The sequence below is a fragment of the Nerophis ophidion genome, linkage group LG26 (assembly GCF_033978795.1).
Source record: "Nerophis ophidion isolate RoL-2023_Sa linkage group LG26, RoL_Noph_v1.0, whole genome shotgun sequence".
In the NCBI taxonomy this organism is placed as follows: Eukaryota; Metazoa; Chordata; class Actinopteri; order Syngnathiformes; family Syngnathidae; genus Nerophis; species Nerophis ophidion.
Genome location: NC_084636.1, coordinates 36,804,772 through 36,825,521, shown reverse-complemented (window position 1 = coordinate 36,825,521; position 20,750 = coordinate 36,804,772). Strand labels below are relative to the sequence as shown.

Sequence of the window (20,750 nt, the reverse complement as noted above, 5' to 3'; positions counted from 1 at the left end):
TACCCCAGAGTCATAGCGCATGCTAACTTTCAGCATGCTAAAATTAGCATGCTAACTCTTTTTGCCAATTTTGCCGCCGTACACCTTAGAGTTATATAACTTGGTTCGTGACATACTGTATGTCGACTGTGAGCATGCTAATTTTGCAACTGTTTACCCAAGAGTCATAGCACATGCTAGCTGTCGGCATGCTAACATTATCATACTAACTATTTTATCCAATTTTTGCCGCCGTACACCTTAGAGCAGGGGTCACCAACGCGGGCACCAGGTCGCCCGTAAGGACCAGATGAGTCGCTCGCTGGCCTGTTCTAAAAATAGCTCAAATAGCAGCACTTACCAGTGAACTGCCTCGATTTTTTAAATTGTATTTATCAACTAGCAAGCTCGCTTTGCTCGACATTTTTAATTCTAAAAGAGACAAAACTCAAATAGAATTTGAAAATCCAAGAAACTATTTAAAAGACTTGGTCTTCACTTGTTTAAACAAATTAATTTATTTTTTTACTTTGCTTCTTATAACTTTCAGAAAGACAATTTTAGAGAAAAAAATACAACCTTAAAAATTATTTTAGGATTTTTAAACACATATACCTTTTTACCTTTTAAATTCCTTCCTCTTCTTTCCTGAAAATTTAAATAAATATTCAAGTATTTTTTTTTTTAATTGTGAAGAATAATAAATACATTTTAATTTAATTCTTCATTTTAGCTTCTGTTTTTTAGACAAAGAATATTTGTGAAATATTTTTTCAAACTTATAATGATTAAAATTAAAAAAAAATATTCTGGCAAATCTAGAAAATCTGTAGAATAAAATTTAAATCTTATTTCAAAGTCTTTTGAAAATCTTTTAAAATTTTGGTTCTGGAAAATCTAGAATAAATAATGATTTGTCTTTGTTAGAAATATAGCTTGGTCCAATTTGTTATATATTCTAACAAAGTGCAGATTGGATTTTAACCTATTTAAAACTTGTCATCAAAATTCTAAAATTAATCTTAATCCGGAAAAATGAGCAATGATGTTCTATAAATTATTTTTAAATTTTTTTGAAAATTAGCTACTTTTTCTCTTCTTTTTTTCGGGTGAATTTTGAATTTTAAAGAGTTGAAATTGAAGATAAACTACAAAATTAAATTTTTATTTTTTTTCCTGTTTTCTCCTCTTTTAAACCGTTCAAGTAAATGTTTTTTTTCCCATCATTTATTCTCTACAAAAAACCTTCAGTAAAAGGAAAAAAAATGTACGACGGAATGACAGACAGAAATACCCATTTTTATATATATATATATTTATTTATTAAAGGTAAATTGAGCAAATTGGCTATTTCTGGCAATTTATTTATTTGTGTATCAAACTGGTAGCCCTTTGCATTAATCAGTACCCAAGAAGTAGCTCTTGCTTTCAAAAAGGTTGGTGACCCCTGCCTTAGTCACTTAACTTGGTACGTGACATACTGTATGCCAGGGGTGCCCATTACGTCGATGGCGAGCTACCAGTGGACCGCGGGGGGTGTGTCAGTCCATCTCCAGCCAGGCTTTTAAAAAAAATAGAGCTAAAAATGAGTGATCATCAATCTTCACCAAGACGTCACTTAAATGACATTCACGGTACCGGAGGGTCTTGTGAGATGACGCTGGCTGCTGCAAGATCATTATTATGAAAATATGACCGAGAGGAAGGCCAGAAACACTTTTTATTTCAACAGACTCTCGCGCCGTACCTTCCGTCAAAACTCTAAAGGCCGACTGCACATTTCCTATCTTCACAATAAAAGCCCTGCTTCATGCTGCCTGCGCTAACTAAATACAGAGTCTGGGAAAACTGGCGTGCACAAGTGATCCCTCAGAAAGCTGGCGTGCACAAGTGATGTACACCTCAGAGTCATGTAGTTTGGTACGTGACATACTCTACGCTGATTGGGAGCATGCTAATTTTTCAACCGTTTACCCCAAAGTCATAACTTTGAACATGACATGCTAACATTAGCATGCTAACTCTTTTAGACAATTTTGCCATTGTAAACATCAGAGTCATATAGCTTGGTACGTGTTGACTGTTAGCATACTAATTATGATACCATTTACTCATAACTTTGAACATGACACATGCTAACTGTTAGCATGCTAGCACATGGCATTTTTCATGTAATTTTGCCACTGTAAACATCAGAGTCGTATAACTTGGTACGTGTTGATTGTCAGTATGCTAAGTTAGCAACTGTTTACCGCATAGCCATAAAACTTTAAACATGACACATGCTAAATGTTAGCATGTTAGTATACTACTTGTTTTTATCCAATTTTGCCACTATAAACATCAGAGTCATATAACTTGGTACGTGTTGACTGTTAGCATACTAATTATGATACCATTTACTCATAACTTTGAACATGACACATGCTAACTGTTAGCATGCTAGCACATGGCATTTTTCATGTAATTTTGCCACTGTAAACATCAGAGTCGTATAACTTGGTACGTGTTGATTGTCAGTATGCTAAGTTAGCAACTGTTTACCGCATAGCTATAAAACTTTAAACATGACACATGCTAAATGTTAGCATGTTAGTATACTACTTGTTTTTATCCAATTTTGCCACTATAAACATCAGAGTCATATAACTTAGTATGTGTTGATTGTTAGCCTGCTAATTTTGATACCATTTACCCCAGAGTCAAACAACTTTGAACATGACACATGCTAACTGTTTGCATGCTAGCATACTATTTTTGTTTTTTCCAATTTTGCCACCGTACACATCAGAGTCATATGACTTGGTATGTTGATTGTGACCATGGTAATTTTGAAACTGTTTACCCCATAGTCATAGCACATGCTAACTGTCAGAATGCAAATAGTATCATGCTAATTATTTTATCCAATTTAGCCGCCATACACCTTAGAGTCATACAACTTGGTACGTGACATAGTGTATGTCAACTGTAAGCATGGTTATTTTGCAACTGTTTACCCCAGAGTCATAGCACATGCTAACTTTCAGCATGCTAAAATTAGCATGCTAACTCTTTTTGCCAATTTTGCCGCCGTACACCTTAGAGTTATATAACTTGGTTCGTGACATACTGTATGTCGACTGTGAGCATGCTAATTTTGCAACTGTTTACCCAAGAGTCATAGCACATGCTAACTGTCGGCATGCTAACATTATCATGCTAACTATTTTATTCAATTTAGCCGCCGTACACCTTAGAGTCATACAACTTGGTACGTGACATAGTGTATGTCAACTGTAAGCATGGTTATTTTGCAACTGTTTACCCCAGAGTCATAGCACATGCTAACTTTCAGCATGCTAAAATTAGCATGCTAACTCTTTTTGCCAATTTTGCCGCCGTACACCTTAGAGTTATATAACTTGGTTCGTGACATACTGTATGTCGACTGTGAGCATGCTAATTTTGCAACTGTTTACCCAAGAGTCATAGCACATGCTAACTGTTGGCATGCTAACATTATCATGCTAACTATTTTATTCAATTTAGCCGCCGTACACCTTAGAGTCATACAACTTGGTACGTGACATTCTGTATGTCGACTGTAAGCATGGTTATTTTGCAACCATTTACCCCAGAGTCATAGCACATGCTAACTTTCAGCATGCTAAAATTAGCATGCTAACTCTTTTTGCCAATTTTGCCGCCGTACACCTTGGAAGCTGGATGAATTAGATGCCAAAAACCAACCACTTTCATGTGGTATTGTACAGAAAGGACCACTTTTTTTCTCCTCCATTTGAAAATGTGGGCGTTATCATCATTACTGTCTGATTCCAATCAATGCAAGTCATCAGAATCAGGTAATACACCAACTTATATTCTTGTCTTGGTGAAAGAAAGACATCTATATGTGTTACACATGCTTGTATTATCATTAAACACATTTGTTGACAAAAATGTCTCTTTCATAAATAAATAAATATAAATGATATATATAAATGAGGTAGATCCCCTCCAGTTGGTCAATTGAAAAGCAGCTCGCCTGCAGAAAAAGTGTGGGCACCCCTGCTGTATGTCGACTGTGAGCATGCTACTTTTGCAACCATTTACCCCAGAGTCATAGCACATGCTAACTCTCAACATGCTAACATTATCATGCTAACTATTTCATCCAATTTGATGTGGTACGTGACACATGCTAACTTGCGTTTAGCCGCCCAGGTTGGGAGGTACATGCTCAGAGTGGGCATGACAAGGTGATGTCATCATGTAGGATGTGGCGTCCCAACGTTGTGGGTCAGGGGGGCCATGTGGTCTACAGGCGGAGTGGGAGATGTTCCCGTGGTCCACGTGTGACCCCCTTGATGCTAATGAGGCCACATGGACCCCCCCGCCGTGCTCCGAGGCTACTGTAGTGCGGTTTGAACACCGTGACCTCGGCCTACTATCCTCCCCCCCCCCAACCCCCGCTCAGCCCACCACGCTTTTCAGCCAGCCTCTCGGGCCTCCTGGCTAATGTTTTATTGAGAAGAATCTCTGCTGCACACTTCTGAGGAGATACGGCCGCCTGTCAATCACGGGGAGTGGACCCGGGCCGCGCACGCCGCCTGTATCGCATGCACGCCATGGATGGGGGGTGGGGTGGGGGGGGGTGTGCTTGTTGGATGAAGGTGAATATTAACCAGGCTAATTAGCGCTGACATGGGAACATGATGAGGATGTGTCATGATGTCACAACGTGTCACCGCCACTTCATAACGTTTCTACACGCAAACATCACACACTCGTCTCTTTTTAACATCTTTTATTATTAGTAGTAGCAATAATGCCAACAATAATGATGTAGTCACAAAATATTGTTCTTTATTATTTATATTACATATTCTACAGTGTCATTATCAGCAATAACAATACTAATTTATTTGATGTGTCTTTTATTATCAATAATTGTTGCATTTTTCTTATTAGTAGTATTAAAACAAACAATAATAATGGTCACAAAATATTGTTCTATATTATTTATATTACATATTCTCTTATTAGCAATAACAATACTAATTTATAATGAAGTAATTATTTTATGTGTCTTTTATCATCAATGATAGTTTTATTATTGCTATTATTAGTATTCATACCAACAATAATACTATAGTCACAAAATGTTGTTATATATTATTTATATTACATAACATATCCTATCAATATCAGCAATAGCAATACTTATTTATAATAAAGTAAGGTTTTAATTTATTTGTATTTTATTATTAATACAGTTGTATTGTTATTAGTATTAATTACAACAATAAAATATGTTAAAAGATTGTTAAATATTATCTATATTACATATTCGATAGTGTCATTATGAGAAATAACAATACTAATTTATAATAAAGTAATGATTAATTTTATGTGTCTTATCATCAATAATAGTTGTATTATTATTATTACTAGTATTAAAACCAACAATAATAATATAGTCACAAAACATTGGTCTATTTTATTTATATTACATATTCTCTTATTAGCAATAACAATACTAATTTATAATGAAGTAATATTTTATTTTATGTGTTTTATCATCAATGATAGTTTTATTATTGCGATTATTAGTATTCATACCAACAATAATACTATAGTCACAAAAGGTTGTTATATATTACATAATATATCCTATCAATATCAGCAATAGCAATACTTATTTATAATAAAGTAAGGATTTAATTTATTTGTATTTTATTATTAATACAGTTGTATTGTTATTAGTATTAATTACAACAAAAGAATATGTTAAGATTGTTAAATATTATCTATATTACATATTCGATAGTGTCATTATCAGCAATAACAATATTAATTTATAATAAAGTAATGATTTATTTTATGTGTCTTTTATTATCAATTATAGTTGTATTATTATTATTACTAGTATTACAACCAACAATAATAATATAGTCACAAAATATTGGTCTATATTATTTATATTACATATTGTCTTATTAGCAATGACAATACTAATTTATAATGAAGTAATTATTAATTTATGTGTCTTATCATGAATAATAGTTTTATTATTGTTGTTGTTATTAGTATTAATACCAACAATAATACTATAGTCACAAAATATTGTTATATATTATTTATATTACATAAAATATCCTGTTAATATCAGCAATAGCAATACTTATTTATAATAATGAAAGGATTTAATTTATTGGTATTTTCATTATTAATACAGTTGTATTATTATTAGTAGTAGTATTTATACCAACAATAACAATAAGTTAAAACATTATATATTATTTATATTACATATGCTATAGTGTCATTATCAGCAATAATAATACTCATTTATGACAAAGTAATGATTTATTTTATGTGTCTTTTATTATCAATAATAGTTGTATTATTGTTATTATTAGTAGTAATAATACCAACAATAATAATGCAGTAACACAATATTGTTATATTATTTATATTAAATGTTTTATATTGTCATTAGCAATAACAATACTAATTTATAAAAACACTTTTTTATTTGTCTTTTATTATTAATACAGTTGTATTATTATTGTTATTAGTATTAATTACAACAATAAACATATGTTAAAAGATTGTTATATATTATCATTATTACATATTTTATAGTGTCATTATCAGCAATAACAATACTCATTTGTAATAAAGTAATTATTTATTTTATGTGTCTTTTATTTTCAATAATAGTTTTATTTTTGTTTTTATTAGTAGTATTAATATTAACAATAATATAGTCACACACTATTGTTAAATATTATGTATATGACATATTCTATAGTGTCATTATCACAAATAACAATACTAATTTATAATAAAGTAATGATTTTTTGTTGTCTTTTATGATCAATAATAGTTGTATTATTGTTATTAGTAGTATTAATACCAACAATAATAATTTGGTCACAATATGTTATATATTATTTATATTACATATTATATCCTGTTAACAGCAATAGCAATACTAATTTATAATAAAGTAAGGATTTTATGTATTGGTCGTTAACTATTAATAAAGTTGCATAATTATTGTTATTAGTATCAATACCAATAAGATATTAAAATATTGTTATATATTATTTATATTACATATTTTATAGTGTCATGATCAGCAATAAAAATACAATTTTTTAATAAAGTAATGATTTATTTGATGTGTCTTTTATTATCAATAATAATTGTATTATTGTTATTATTAGTAGTATTAATACCAACAATAATAATATAGTCACAACTTATTGTTATATATGATCTATATTGCATATTCTATCTTATCATTATTAGCAACAACAATTCTTAATAAATTATTGTATTTATTAGTCTTTTATTATTAATACAGTTGTATTATTATTGTTATTAGTAGTATTAATACCAACATATTCTATGGTGTCATTATCAGCAATAACAATACTGATTTATAATAAAGTAAATATATTCATTTTGTTTGTCTTTTATTAATATTATTAGTAGTAATAATGCCAACAATAATAATAGTTACAAACTAGTGGTATATATAATTTATATTACATGTTATATCCTGTTAATATCAGCAAAAGTAATACTAAAATATAACAAACTAATGTTTTTTATTTGTTTTTATTTATTAATACAGTTGTACTATTGTTACTTGTATCAATACCAACAATAATAAATACAGTCACAAAATATTGTTGTGTATTATATATTATATTCCGTCATTCTTTACAATAATAATAATAATAATACTAATTCATAAAAAAGTTTTGATTGCTTAAAATGTGTCTTTTATTATTAATACGGTTGTATTGTTTTTATTAGTAGTATTAATATCAACACTAATAGTCATAAAATATTTTTCAATTTTATTTATATTACATATTATATAGTGTAAATATCAGAAATAACAATACTATCATAATGTAATACTTTATTTTGTCTTTTATTATTAATAATACAATTGTATTATTTTTTATTGATGCCATTATTAGTAGTGGTAGTATTAATACCAACAATAATAATGTTTTAGTACAATATAATACTTTTTTAATTATATATTGTCATTACCAGCAATAACAATATTAATGTGATATTGTATTTGTCCTTTATCATTAGTAATACAAATGTAATATTGGTATTGACGTTGTTATCGTTAATAGCATTATTACCAACAATAGTTAGTTTAGTAAAAATATTGATACACCATATTATATATATATTGTCATTACCAACAATAATAATAATAATATATGATAGCATAATGATTTATTTAGTTAAACAAAATTATAGTTATTAATAGTCATAGTAGCAGTATTAATACCAACAATTCTAATCTATCAACATAACATTGTTAAATATATAAGAGTGTCATTATCAGCAATAATAATATATAACATTACAAATGAATTCATATGTTTTTTATTTTTATTAATTAAATTATTATTATGATCCTCTTTAGCAGTATTAATACCAACGATATATTATGAAGTGTTATTTATATTTTGTGATATTGTGATCAGCAATAATAACAAAATAATTATTATTAGCAATATTGTTACTACTACAACCACTACTAGTAATAATAATATAAATAAATGTTGCACACAAAAACAAATACAGTAAAACAAATTCCAATGAAAAGCATTTGCCTCCAAAATTGTCAACAATGCCACAAAATTAATAATAATGACATTAATAATAAAAATTTCATAGCTCGTGATGAAAGCCAGTGTCACGGAAATATTGACATCCATAATTGTGGTATTGATCATTACGAGGAGTACCACTACTAAAATAATACTAATACATATTATCGTTTTCAACAATAGTACTATTTTTATGTGATATATTATAATCAAGGACTTGGACAATATAGACATTTTAATTCAGTAAAAAAAAATGTATATATTTTATTATTCCATCCATCATCTTCTGCTTATCCAAGGTGGGGTCGCGGGGGCAGCAGCCTAAGCAGGGAAGCCCAGGCTTTCTTCTCCCCAGCCACTTCTGATTAGACCGAATGATTTAACTTTGTGATTTTATTAAGTGTTTTTTTTAGATGGACAGAAAAACAACTACCATTTGTTGATTTTTTTAAGAGATTTCTTACTTCCTGCTTATTGTAAACTGCGTGTTGTTGACTTCATAAAACAAAACAATCCATCCATTTTCTAACACTTATTCCATTTTGGCGTCGCGGGGGGCGCTGGCGCCTATCTCAGCTACAATCGGGCGGAAGGCGGGGTACACCCTGGACAAGTCGCCACCTCATCGCAGGGCCAACACAGACAGACAGACAACATTCACACACTAGGGACCATTTAGTGTTGCCAATCAACCTATCCCCAGGTGCATGTCTTTGGAGGTGGGAGGGGCCTATCCCCAGGTGCATGTCTTTGGAGGTGGGAGGGGCCTATCCCCAGGTGCATGTCTTTGGAGGTGGGAGGGGCCTATCCCCAGGTGCATGCCTTTGGAGGTGGGAGGGGCCTATCCCCAGGTGCATGCCTTTGGAGGTGGGAGGGGCCTATCCCCAGGTGCATGTCTTTGGAGGTGGGAGGGGCCTATCCCCAGGTGCATGTCTTTGGAGGTGGGAGGGGCCTATCCCCAGGTGCATGTCTTTGGAGGTGGGAGGGGCCTATCCCCAGGTGCATGTCTTTGGAAGTGGGTGGGGCCTATCCCCAGGTGCATGTCTTTGGAGGTGGGAGGGGCCTATCCCCGGGTGCATGTCTTTGGAGGTGGGAGGGGCCTATCCCCAGGTGCATGTCTTTGGAGGTGGGAGGGGCCTATCCCCAGGTGCATGCCTTTGGAGGTGGGAGGGGCCTATCCCCAGGTGCATGTCTTTGGAGGTGGGAGGAAGCTGGAGTACCCGGAGGGAACCCACGCAGTCACGGGGAGAACATGCAAACTCCACACAGAAAGATCCCGAGCCTGGATTTGAACCCAGGACTGCAGGACCTTCGTATTGTGAGGCAGACGCACTAACCCCTCTGCCACCGTGACGCCCAAAAAACAAAACAACAAAACCATATGCAACATAAATCACGTGCCTTCCACGGCCACTAGGGGCGTGTTCACCTCACGTCTTCACCGCCATTGTGGAGTATTTCAACGACGGTTGGTCGGAGAAAATGCCGCGGTCGTTAGCGAGCTGGCGGGGGCGATGTGTTGTTGTTGTGGTGGTGGTGGTGGTGGTCCCGCACATCCATTCTGCATGGCGAGTAAACAGACCAGACGGCTGGTAATGGCTCCTGCGGCAGAGCGCGAGGAAAAGCTCCTCTCCGAGTCTGGAGGCCGGGCTCGGGAGAGGGGAGTGACATTTAAGAGCGGCTAAAAACAATAGGCCAGCGAGCGCTCTAATGTCTCATAAGACATCTTCTAAACATGGCTTTTCCATCTGAGAGCGCCGCCGCGCCGAGTCAAGTGCACTAAGTGTGCATGAAAGAGGACGCTCCCCCAGGACCAGACTGGCCCGGACCCTCAAGGATAAACACGCCTTTAAAACTCAGCACTCAAGCGCAGACACGACTCTCTCACCTTGGCGCCGCGGCTAACACCGACGCTAACAACGCCGCCTCGCTGTTATTTACACTTCATTACACGCCTCGTCCGTTACTTGCACAGATTTACTTCCAAAACTAAAACTTAAAAGGGGCGACCACTTCTTCTTCTTTTCTGCTTTGGAATCCGTGTCTTCAGGGGGGGGGGTACTGTCATGACCTGGTGCCTCTGGCCATGTCTTGTCTTTTGTGTTTAGCATTATTCTGTGTTGTCCTATGTTGTAGTGCTCCTTGTTGCTAGGACAGGTGCACCTGCTTCTGCTAGGTGATTAGGGGTCACGTTGTCAGTGACCTGAGGGCAGGGGTCAGCAACCCAGAAGGTTGAGAGAGCCATATTGGAGCAAGAATACAACAAATATAATCTGTCTGGAGCTGTAAACATTAAAAGTCTTACATAAGTGTTATAATGAAGACAACACATGATGTAAGTGTCTATATTTGTTATATTATCCTACCATCAAAATACTTTAAAAGTCTTATATAAGTGTTATAATGAAGGCAACACATGATGGAAGTGTCTATATTAGCCTACTGTCAAAATCACTTTAAGTCTTATATCAGTGTTATAATGAAGACAACACATGATGTAAGTGTCTATATTAGCCTACTATCAAAATGACTTTAAAAGTCTTATATAAGTGTTATAATGAAGACAACACATCATGTAAGTGTCTATATTAGCCTACTATCAAAATGACTTTAAAAGTCTTATATAAGTGTTATAATGAAGACAACACATGATGTAAGTGTCTATATTAGCCTACTATCAAAATGACTTTAAAAGTCTTATATAAGTGTTATAATGAAGGCAACACATGATGTAAGTGTCTATATTAGCCTACTATCAAAATGACTTTAAAAGTCTTATATAAGTGTTATAATGAAGGCAACACATGATGTAAGTGTCTATATTAGTTATATTAGCCTACTATCAAAATGACTTTAAAAGTCTTATATAAGTGTTATAATGAAGACAACACATCATGTAAGTGTCTATATTAGCCTACTATCAAAATGACTTTAAAAGTCTTGTATAAGTGTTATAATTAAGACAACACATGATGCAAGTGTCTATATTAGCCTACTATCAAAATGACTTTAAAAGTCTTATATAAGTGTTATAATAAAGACAACACATGATGTAAGTGTCTGTATTAGTTACATTAGCCTACTATCAAATGACTTTAAAAGTCTTGTATAAGTGTTATAATTAAGACAACACATGATGCAAGTGTCTATATTAGCCTACTATCAAAATGACTTTAAAAGTCTTATATAAGTGTTATAATGAAGTCAACACATGATGTAAGTGTCTATATTAGTAATATTAGCCTACTATCAAAATGACTTTAAAAGTCTTATATAAGTGTTATAATGAAGGCAACACATGATGATGTAAGTGTCTATATTAGCCTACTATAAAAATGACTGTAAAAGCCAAATAAGTGTTATAATAAAGACAACACATGATGTAAGTGTCTATATTAGTTACATTAGCCTACTATCAAATGACTTTAAAAGTCTTGTATAAGTGTTATAATTAAGACAACACATGATGCAAGTGTCTATATTAGCCTACTATCAAAATGACTTTAAAAGTCTTATATAAGTGTTATAATAAAGACAACACATGATGTAAGTGTCTATATTAGCCTACTATCAAAATGACTTTAAAAGTCTTATATAAGTGTTATAATGAAGTCAACACATGATGTAAGTGTCTATATTAGCCTACTATCAAAATGACTTTAAAAGTCTTATATAAGTGTTATAAAGTAGACAACACATGAAGTAAGTGTCTATATTAGCCTACTATCAAAACAACTTTAAAAGTCTTATAAAAGTGTTATAATGAAGACAACACATGATGTAAGTGTCTATATTAGCCTACTATCAAAATGACTTTAAAAGTCTTATGTAAGTGTTATAATGAAGACAACACATGATGTAAGTGTCTATATTAGCCTACTATCAAAATGACTTTAAAAGTCTTATATAAGTGTTATAATGAAGGCAACACGTGTATATATTAGCTATATTAGCCTACTATCAAAATGAATTTACAAATGTTATTAAAGTGTTATAATGAAGCAACACATGACGTAAGTGTCTATATTAGCCTACTATCAAAATGACGTTAAAAGTCTTATAATGAAGACAACACATGACGTGTCTATGTTAGTTATATTAGCCTACTATCAAAATGACTTTAAAAGTCTTATAAAAGTGTTATAATGAAGACAACACATGATGTAAGTGTCTATATTAGCCTACTATCAAAATGACTTTAAAAGTCTTATGTAAGTGTTATAATGAAGACAACACATGATGTAAGTGTCTATATTAGCCTACTATCAAAATGACTTTAAAAGTCTTATATAAGTGTTATAATGAAGGCAACACGTGTATATATTAGCTATATTAGCCTACTATCAAAATGAATTTACAAATGTTATTAAAGTGTTATAATGAAGCAACACATGACGTAAGTGTCTATATTAGCCTACTATCAAAATGACGTTAAAAGTCTTATAATGAAGACAACACATGACGTGTCTATGTTAGTTATATTAGCCTACTATCAAAATGACTTTAAACGTCTTATAAGAGTGTTATAATAAAGACAACACATGATGTAAGTGTCTAAATTAGCCTACTATCAAAATGACTTTAAAAGTCCTATTTAAGTGTTATAATGAAAACAAGACATGATGTAAGTGTCTGTATTAGCAGACTGAAGTCGAGAGAGGAGAGAGCAGGAAGGAGGATCGGCTGAAAAGCGATCCGACCGAAAGACGAAGCTTATTGAAAAGTAAACAAAAGTCAAACCTGCTCGGCGATGTCCTTCATCAAAGTTCAACACAACCCGCACGATGGCGGCAGGAAGACGTTCACACGGACAAAATGAGAAAGTGTTGGCATGAAACAGGTTTTTCTGTGGCAGCGTCGGAGAAAGTTGTGCATGTCAACAAAGTGTTGCGTCACGGGCCACACAACTATGGTGAGTTCAAGGACTGCTTAAATTAGTAGGACAAAACATCGTCGGAGAAAGTTGTGCATGTCAACAAAGTGTTGCGTCACGGGCCACACAACTATGGTGAGTTCAAGGACTGCTTAAATTAGTAGGACAAAACAGCGTCGGAGAAAGTTGTGCATGTCAACAAAGTGTTGCGTCACGGGCCACACAACTATGGTGAGTTCAAGGACTGCTTAAATTAGTAGGACAAAACAGCGTCGGAGAAAGTTGCGCATGTCAACAAAGTGTTGCGTCACGGGCCACACAACTATGGTGAGTTCAAGGACTGCTTAAATTAGTAGGACAAAACTGCGTCAGAGAAAGTTGTGCATGTCAACAAAGTGTTGCGTCACGGGCCACACAACTATGGTGAGTTCAAGGACTGCTTAAATTAGTAGGACAAAACAGCGTCGGAGAAAGTTGTGCATGTCAACAAAGTGTTGCGTCACGGGCCACACAACTATGGTGAGTTCAAGGACTGCTTAAATTAGTAGGACAAAACAGCGTCGGAGAAAGTTGTGCATGTCAACAAAGTGTTGCGTCACGGGCCACACAACTATGGTGAGTTCAAGGACTGCTTAAATTAGTAGGACAAAACAGCGTCAGAGAAAGTTGTGCATGTCAACAAAGTGTTGCGTCACGGGCCACACAACTATGGTGAGTTCAAGGACTGCTTAAATTAGTAGGACAAAACAGCGTCGGAGAAAGTTGTGCATGTCAACAAAGTGTTGCGTCACGGGCCACACAACTATGGTGAGTTCAAGGACTGCTTAAATTAGTAGGACAAAACAGCGTCGGAGAAAGTTGTGCATGTCAACAAAGTGTTGCGTCACGGGCCACACAACTATGGTGAGTTCAAGGACTGCTTAAATTAGTAGGACAAAACAGCGTCGGAGAAAGTTGTGCATGTCAACAAAGTGTTGCGTCACGGGCCACACAACTATGGTGAGTTCAAGGACTGCTTAAATTAGTAGGACAAAACAGCGTCAGAGAAAGTTGTGCATGTCAACAAAGTGTTGCGTCACGGGCCACACAACTATGGTGAGTTCAAGGACTGCTTAAATTAGTAGGACAAAACAGCGTCGGAGAAAGTTGTGCATGTCAACAAAGTGTTGCGTCACGGGCCACACAACTATGGTGAGTTCAAGGACTGCTTAAATTAGTAGGACAAAACAGCGTCGGAGAAAGTTGTGCATGTCAACAAAGTGTTGCGTCACGGGCCACACAACTATGGTGAGTTCAAGGACTGCTTAAATTAGTAGGACAAAACAGCGTCAGAGAAAGTTGTGCATGTCAACAAAGTGTTGCGTCACGGGCCACACAACTATGGTGAGTTCAAGGACTGCTTAAATTAGTAGGACAAAACAGCGTCGGAGAAAGTTGTGCATGTCAACAAAGTGTTGCGTCACGGGCCACACAACTATGGTGAGTTCAAGGACTGCTTAAATTAGTAGGACAAAACAGCGTCGGAGAAAGTTGTGCATGTCAACAAAGTGTTGCGTCACGGGCCACACAACTATGGTGAGTTCAAGGACTGCTTAAATTAGTAGGACAAAACAGCGTCGGAGAAAGTTGTGCATGTCAACAAAGTGTTGCGTCACGGGCCACACAACTATGGTGAGTTCAAGGACTGCCTAAATTAGTAGGACAAAACAGCGCTGGCCAAATACTCTCATTTAGGAAGGTTTGTTTTGATTGATTGATACTTTTATTAGTAGAACACCCAGTACAGTACATACTCCCTACAATTGACCACTAAATAGTAACACCCCAATAAGTTTTTCAACTTGTTTAAGTCGGGGTCCATGGTGAACACATGACGTGTCATGTTTGTCAAACAGAAACCATTTTAAAACAAACAAACCAAAACATGTTCCCTTCATATTTTTCCATTTTCGTGCATTTTTGAAAACGCTCCAGGCAGCCACTAGGGCGGCGCTAAAGAGCCGCAGGTTGCTGACCCGGTACTCGGTTGCAATACGCTTTTTCCACCACATGTGGCAGTAATGACAACACCAAACAGAGTAAGTCAGATAAGTTTCTTCAGCGCAAAAAAATATGACTATAGTGGTGAAACTATTTCAATTTGTACTTTCATGTTATTGACGTTTTATTGTAATTATTTATTAATTTAGTTGGAATTGATATATTTTAACAAAATGTTTGCAAATGTATTTTTAACGAGTTTGTACAAGTCCCTTATTTTGCAGTACATTTGATTAGTATTAGTACAGATTAGTATTTACTATTGTAATCAGCCTGACCTAAGCCTGGATAATCATGTGTTCATGTCATTTGACAAGGTTTACTACAAGTATGTTACATATAATTATTGAACATGATTAACATCAAGAGTAAGGTGACTAATTCAGTGTTGACATTTGAGTGGGCCCCGGGGCCCCCCTGTAGTGGAAAAGTTTGGCCCGGTTTTGGTGTGGTGTTGAAGGAATGAAATGAGGGTCTTACCTGCATGCTTCCTGCTTCCTGCGCATCATTTGGAGTGTTTGCCGACGGTGAGGCGGCCACAGACTCTCACCCCTAGACACCTTTCACACACAATAATGGTAGTTGTAAGAACACAAAACATGACAGTTCTATGTTTTTAGTGGTCACAAATCATTAAATTAAGCCAATGACGCCAAAAGTTTAATGATGCAGACACGTTTGTTACTGGATAATTTATATTACTGCCTTGCAGACGTACGTGTAAGTAATATGCAACTATAATTATTTGATACTTATATTTCAACATTTTCTGGGTAAAAGACAGTCAAATATAGAAGGTATAAGAAGGTAAGAGGTTAAAAAAAATATAGAAAGTAAAACAAGGTAAAAGATGGTTAATAGAAGGTAAATAAATAAACAAAGGAATAGAGAAGGTAAAATAAGATAAATCAAGGTCTAAGACAGTTATTAAAAAAGTAAAATAAATTAGATAGAAGGTAAAACAAGGAAAAAGATGGTCAAATAATGTAAATAGAAAGTAAATAAAAAAAGGTAAGCAGGGATATAGAAGATAAATAAAATGTAAAAAAGGAATATAGAAAATAGAACAAGGTTACATATAAATAGACGGTAAATAAAAGGGTAAACAAAAGTATATAGAAGGTAAAAAGGTAGCTTTAAAGTTCAAAAAGAAATATAGAAGGTCAAACAAGGTAAACAATGTTCAAAGAAGGTAAACAGAAGGTAAACGAATGAATATATTGAAGGTAGTTTAATGATAAACGATAGTAAATAAAAGGTAAACAAAATGATAAACGAAGGAACATAGAAGGTAAAAGAAGATAAACAAAGGTAAAGGAGTTTTAGAAGGTAAAATAAGTTAGATAGAAGGTCAAATAAGGTAGCTACAAGTTGAAAACAATATATAGAAATTAAAACAAGGAAAAAGATGGTCAAATAATGTAAATAGAAGTTAAATTAAAAGGTAAGCAATTATATAAAAGGTATAAGAAGGTAAATAAAAGGTAAAAGTCATACAAAAAAGAAAAACAAGGTAAAAGATGGTTAATAGAAGGTAAATAAATGGTAAACAAAGGAATATAGAAGGTAAAATTAGATAAATCGAGGTAAAAAAAAAGTTATAAAAGCTAAAATAAGTTAGATAGAAGGTAAAACAAGGAAAACGATGGTCAAATGTAATAAGAAGGTAAACAGGGATGTAGAAGATAAATACAAGGTAAATAAAATGTAAAAGGTAAAAAATGAATATAGAAATTAAAACAAGGCGAAATATGGTCCAAAAATGTAAATAGATTGTAATTAAAAGGTAAGCAGGAATATAAAAGATATAAACCATGGTAAATAGAAGGTATATGATAAATGAAGGAATATAGAAGGTAAAAGAAGATAAAACAAGGTTAGAGTTATAGAAGGGAATATAAGGTGGTCAAATAATGTAAATAGAATGTAAATAAAAGGTAAGCAGGAATATAAAAGATATACGAAGGTAAATAAAAGCTAAACAATGGTAAATAGAAGGTAAATACATGATAAACGATAGTAAATAAAAGGTAAATAAATCAATCAATCAATCAATGTTTACTTATATAGCCCTAAATCACTAGTGTCTCAAAGGGGATAAATGAAGGAACATAGAAGGTAAAAGAAGATAAAACAAGGTAAAAGAGTTATAGAAGGTAAAATAAGGTAAATAAGTTAGAAGGTCAAATAAGGTAGCTACAAGTTCGAAACAATATTTAAAAAGTAAAACAAGGAACAAGATGGTCAAATGATGTTAATAGAAGGTAAATAAAAGGTAAGCAGTGATATAGAAGGTAAATTAAAAGGTAAATAAAACGTAAAAAAGGAATAAATAAAGTAAAACAAGGTAAAATATGGTCAAATAATGTAAACAGAGTGTAAATAAAATGTAAGCTGGAATATAAAAGATACAAGAAGGTAAATAAAAGCCAAGCAATGGTAAATAAATGATAAACAATGGCAAATAGAAGGTGGATAAATGATAAAGGAAGGAATATAGAAGGTAAAATAAGTTAGATAGAAGGTCAAATAAGGTAGCTAAAAGTTCAAACAGAAATATAGGAAGTAAAACAAGGAAAAAGATGGTCAAATAATGTAAATAGAAAATAAATAAAAGGCAAGCAGGGATATAGAAGGTGTGAGAAGGTAAAGAAAAAGGTTAAAATGTCATACAAAAAAGGAAAACAAGGTAAAAGATGGTTGATAGAAGGTAAATAAATAGTAAACAAAGGAATATAGAAAGTCAAAGGAACTTAGAAGGTAAAATAAGGCAAAAGATGGTCAAGGAATATAAGTTAAATGTTAATAAAAGGTAAGAATGAATATAAAAGATATAAGGTTTAAAAAAAGCAATACCAGAGATAAAACAAGGTAAATAAAATGTAAAATAAGGCAAATAAAAAGGTAACAGAAGGAAAATAAAATAAGTTAAATAGGAGGTCAAATGTGAGGAGCTCTGCAGTAGTTGGGACCCAAGATGCAGGTAAGAATATTTCAAAAGTTGTGCAGGTAAGAATATTTCAAAAGACGTGCAGGTATGAATATTTCGAAAGACGTGCAGGTAAGAATATTTCAAAAGATGTGCAGGTATGAATATTTCGAAAGACGTGCAGGTAAGAATATTTTAAAAGACGTGCAGGTAAAAATATTTCAAAAGACGTGCAGGTAAGAATATTTCAAAAGATGTGCAGGTAAGAATATTTCAAAAGATGCGCAGGTAAGAATATTTCAAGTACTCAACCAAGAAGAAGAAGCAGTCATGGTGAAGACAGTCAGTCCTGCAGCACTGAGCGGCAGGCAGGAGTAGCAGGCTGATTGGCACACCTGTAACCAGGTGTGCCAATCAGGCACAGATGAGGTGAACCAGCGCTCAGGGAGACATGCAGGAAGTACAACCAAAATAAGAGCGCTGACAGGAAATAAACACCAACTAAGGAAACAACCAGATCCTCACATAAAAACGGTAAACAAAAGGTAAATAAAAGGTAAGCAGGAATATAGAAAGTATGGGAAGGTAAATAGAAGGTAAAAAAAAGTAATATAGAAAATAAAACAAGGTAAAAAAAATATTAATAGAAGGTAAATAAAAAGGTAAACAAAATAATATAGAAAGTAAAAAAAGGTAGCTAAAAGTAAAACAAAAATACAGAAAGTAAAACAAGGTAAACAATGTTCAAATAAGGTAAACAGAAAGCAAATAAAAAGTAAATGAAGGAATATAGAAGGTAAACAAAGATAAAACATGGTAGAAGACAGGGAAGGTAAAATAAATTAGATAGAAGGTAAAATAAGTTAGATAAAAGGTAAAATAAGGTAAAATAAGTTAGATAGAAGGTAAAATAAGGTAAAATAAGTTAGATAGAAGGTAAAATAAGGTAAAATAAGCTAGATAGAAGGTAAAGGAAGGTAACATAAGTTAGATAGAAGATACATAAGATAAAATAAGTTAAAGGGTAAAATAAGGTAAAATAAGTTAAATAGAAAGTAAAATAAGTTAAATAGAAGGTCAGAAAATGTAAATTAAGTTAGATACAAGGTAAAATAAGATAAAATAAGTTAGATATAAGGTAAAATAAGGTAACATATGTTAGATAGAAGATGAATAAGGTAAAACAAGTTAAAGGGTAAAATAAGGTAAAATAAGTTAAATAGAAAGTAAAATAAGTTAAATAGAAGGTCAAAAAATGTAAATTAAGTTAGATACAAGGTAAAATAATGTAAATTAAGTTAGATATAAGGTAAAATAAGGTAAAATAAGCAAGATATAAGGTCAAAAAATGTAAAATAAGTTAGATAGAAGGTAAAACAAGTTAAACTAGGTTAGATACAAGGTCAAATAAGTCATATATGTTATATAGAAGGTAAAATAAGGTCAAATAAGTCAGATAGGTAAAATAAGATAAAATAAGTTAGATATAAGGTAAATAAAGGTAACATATGTTAGATAGAAGGTAAATAAGGTAAAATAAGTTAGATAGAAGGTAAAATAAGGTAAAATAAGTTAGATAGAAGGTAAAGGAAGGTAACATAAGTTAGATAGAAGATACATAAGGTAAAATAAGTTAGATAAAGGGTAAAATAAGGTAAAATAAGTTAAATAGAAAGTAAAATAAGTTAAATAGAAGGTCAAAAAATGTAAATTAAGTTAGATAGAAGGTAAAACAAGTTAAACTAGGTTAGATACAAGGTCAAATAAGGTTAAATATGTTATATAGAAGGTAAAATAAGGTCAAATAAGTCAGAGAGGTAAAATAAGATAAAATAAGTTAGATATAAGGTAAATAAAGGTAACATATGTTAGATAGAAGGTAAATAAGGTAAAATAAGTTAGATAGAAGGTAAAATAAGTTAGACAAAAGATCAAATAAGTTAGAAGGTCAACAAAAGTAAAATAAGTTAGATAGAAGGTCAAAGAAGGTAAAATAAGTTATATAAAAATAAATATAGAAAGTCAAACGAAATAAAAGATGGTCAAAGAAGGTAAACAGAAGGTAAATAAAAGGTAATAAAAGTTATGGCAAGTAGAAAAATATTTGTTTATTTGAAGTATTTCCCTAAAATACACATTGAGGCCATAAAGTGTATTTCATCCCATTATTCCATTCATGGAACCAACTGACCGATCGATCACTTGATTAGTGGAAGCAACTAATCGATGGATTACTCATGTGATGAACATTTATTGCAGGCACAAACTTTTGACTTCCTGCTTGGCTGTT

At 33.1% G+C, this 20,750-nt stretch overlaps 1 long non-coding RNA gene across 1 annotated transcript in view; it reads right to left on the bottom strand.

Moving 5' to 3' along the window:
• LOC133543624 (uncharacterized) overlaps positions 1-18,890 on the bottom strand; it is an 87,771-nt gene extending 68,881 nt beyond the window's left edge. Inside the window, exons 1-2 of the long non-coding RNA XR_009804429.1 lie at positions 18,773-18,890; positions 16,012-16,091 (exon numbers count right to left, since the gene is read on the bottom strand). This is a non-coding gene — a long non-coding RNA (uncharacterized LOC133543624). The remainder of the gene's footprint in view (positions 1-16,011; positions 16,092-18,772) is intronic.
• Positions 18,891-20,750: the final 1,860 nt, after the last annotated feature.